Raw genomic sequence first — 3,517 nt, forward strand, 5'->3', positions numbered from 1 at the left:
GGAATGCTCCAAACATATCTGCCACATTGTTTTGTGTAAATTAAAGGAATATATTATTTCCAAGAGTATCTCAGCAGCAAAAATGTACTCTATATACCAGGTATGCGCCAGGCAGCGTCACACGTGCCTCATACACGTTATCTTAGGTAGTCCTCACCACGAAGGAGGGATATTAACCTCCACTTTACGAGTGAAGAAAGCTTCATGGCTACAGAACTGCACAGTGGGGATCTGAACACTCTTCTGTCTGATTCCAAAGTCCATACTCCTTTCCTCACACCACAGTGCCCCGCTCTAGAAGCTCCTGAGGTGTGAGCTTGATGAAAGCGCTACGCCAGGACAAATTTATCCAGGTACAGGTGTGGCCAGCTTTCAGGCACTGCAACACTCACTTTGTGGATCCGGGCAGCCACTGAAGAGACTGCTGTTCCCATTCTCAATTATGATCAGGAGCCACTGATGGCCCCAGTGTCGCTATTGCTACACTTGGGCAGCATTTCTCCACGTATGTTCTGTGGACGGAATGGGGTCTATATTAAACAAAGGACATCAGAGCTCCTTTTGCCAATGCATTTTGTTTTTAATGTAGCTTTTCTCAGAGATATTATGCAAGAACACTCCCCCATATAGCCAGAACTCCCAGGAGCCTCAGAAGTTGCTGGAAAGTTAACCCTCCCATTTTTACAAGACCATGAACAGTAACGGCAGAGTTCTTCAGAGCTGGATGACATTTAACATCCTAGAGACCTGAATTCGAAACTCAGCTTTTCTATTTCCAAGTTAAATGGCCATGGCCCGATCACAGTCTCTCTAGAATTCAGGTTTTCAACATCCGCAAGAATGGCTAAAATAATACCTACCTTGCAGCATGTCTGTTATGTCTAGAGAATCTGAGAAGTGCAATATGCAGAAGGCACTTGATAAAAAGAGTAGTTTTATTAAATTATTATTATTATTATTATTATTATATTATTATTATTATAATTGTGATATTATATATAATTATATATAACATATAATTAATATTCATAATTTTAAGTACTACTTTGGTTTTAAAACGCAGAACTAAGCAACACTACTAAGCCACAGAATCTGCTGGAGCCAGAAAGAGATCAGAAAACAGGCCACATGAACTTCTCTGGGTATCCTGTATTATTAAATGATACTAATTTAAGAAAAGAGAAAGAGTTACTAAAGACAGCCAGATTTCCAGAAAACAGGCATGAGTATGCCATACTCTTCTTCAACAGGGAACAAGGCAACAGGAGATGGGTTTACAATTTTTCATAGTAATACGACCCAAATAAACTAAAACCCACAGAAGTGAAGAGCATTCCGAAAATCCGTCATCCAGAATTCCTGTTTATGGAGATTATTTGGCTCCATCTTCTAAACCTTAACAACTTAATATTCTATCTATCCCAGACTTAGACGCTGATTTTCAGTAACTTCTACACCCTCTCTTTTACTGCCTCTCTAAGGTCGTCCATCTTATCCCTGTAATTATTCGGAAATCCACACCTTGATCTCTGTCCTATGAACGTTAATCACTCATTCACGGGATCAACAAGTACAGCTTCTCCTTCCTCCTCTTTCCAACTAAATCCCTCGTCGAATTAAAAATAAAGGAGGGCTCTAGGTTTCAGAAAGCACTGATTTCAGAATTTTGTTTTTTGTTTTTGCGGTACGCGGGCTTCTCACTGTTGTGGCCTCTCCCGTTGCGGAGCACGGGCTCCGGACGCGCAGGCTCAGCGGCCACGGCTCACGGGCCCAGCCGCTCCGCGGCATGTGGGATCTTCCCGGACCGGGGCATGAACCCGTGTCCCCTGCATCGGCAGGCAGACTCTCAACCACTGCGCCACCAGGGAAGCCCCTCAGAATTTTGTTATTAATTACCATGAAGACATACAACGGAACAGCATAAAATCTCCACTCACAGTACTAAGGAAACTAAAAGCCACGCATTCCTAGTGGTTGCTCCAATAGCCACCAGTTGTAGCTGCTGAGCATCTGAAACGTGACTGGTCCAAATCAAGCTGCTCTGCAAGTGTGAAATACACACCAGATCTTGAAGACCTTTTACCAAAAAGCATAATTTAAAATACTTCATTTATCATTTTATATTGATTATGTGCTGAAATGGCCATACTTTGGACATACAGAGTTAAATAAAATATATTATTAAAATTAATTTCACCTATTTCTTTTTACGTTCTAACATGGCAGTCAGGAACTCTATAATTACTGTAGCAGCTCGCATTATATTTCTATTAAACAGCACCAGTCAAAGGTCCTACATTTCAAAGCCTTGTACAACACACTGGGAATTTTCTTGGCCTCTAATTGTATTTTATAGAGACCATAATGACTTGTCTTCCACTGAATTCCCCAAAGATATGTTTTCTTGTTTAATCTAGCATTTAATGTATCTGGATGTGAATATATCCCAACATGTACTGTTAATTGAGCACAGTCTTCAGCTCCTTGGAAAGCTATAACTGTGAAGAATGTACTTGATGCTTGTTGGTACCTGATTTTTATCCCACCCGATTATCAATCTTCAGACCTTTGAAAACTGTGCAAAGTGATCTCAAAAGTGTCGTGTGTATCTTCCAAAAGCACAGTCATTCACGCACAGCCATGCCTGAATTCAAGTGTCGAGGGCTTTCCTTAATCCTCATAGCCTATTAAAACTAAAAGATTCCCAGAGGACCAGAAATACAACCCAACATCCACTTTGTGTCCTGAAGCATAGCTGTATTTAAATTGATAAAATAAAGTGTAACGTATTCTGCATCACACATCCACTCTGCTGCTGATGGGAAATACACTGGACAATATAAACATCATTAAACTGAACACAGCCAAGTATATTATGTTACAGCATCATTTGGAAACTCAGGCCAAACAAACAATCCTAATTGTCAAATGTCAAAACTATTGACAGTAACATTTTCATCCATTCTGTGTCTCAATGCTGCCCTTTATGCTTCTCCTTAGGCATTCTTCTGAGTAAACAAATTTGATTAACAGAGTTTCTCATTTTCATAATGTGTAAAAGTGGTGAAAGAATTCATTGTACGTTTAGGGAATTTTTCCAGCACTTTTATTGACAAGTAGCAGTACCTAAAAAACAATCACATATTATAACTCATACCAACCCTCATTTTTTTCATGGAGTTACGTGTGAAGTCATGTTTTCAATCGTATGATTTCTACCAAATATCCCTGGTGGGTCAGTTCCCGCCAGATGCTAACTTTATGAATAAGTGTGATACCAGGCAACGTGAGCAGGGCTAGACTCAGAAGACACTGGTTCACTGGCAATAAAACCTTTGACTTGAGAGAGAGGATCTACTTAGCAATGAGCACATGCATTTATTTTTTCTAATTCTGCAGAAGGTCTTTAAGAGTTGACCATTCTCCACACGGTGGTATAAACACAGAGAGGCCCTCCTGTGAAAAAACTCCCGGATGGGCTTCCCTGGCGGCGCAGTGGTTGAGAGTCCGCCTGCCG

The 3,517-nt window shown here is 40.6% G+C and overlaps 1 protein-coding gene across 1 annotated transcript in view; it reads right to left on the reverse strand.

Annotated features, from left to right (window-relative positions):
• The window catches only part of KLF12 (KLF transcription factor 12), a 446,968-nt gene that overhangs the window by 315,026 nt on the left and 128,425 nt on the right, over positions 1–3,517 (reverse strand). The window lies entirely within an intron of this gene.

The sequence above is a fragment of the Lipotes vexillifer genome, unplaced genomic scaffold (genome assembly GCF_000442215.2).
Source record: "Lipotes vexillifer unplaced genomic scaffold, Lipotes_vexillifer_v1.1 scaffold1491, whole genome shotgun sequence".
NCBI lineage: Eukaryota > Metazoa > Chordata > Mammalia > Artiodactyla > Lipotidae > Lipotes > Lipotes vexillifer.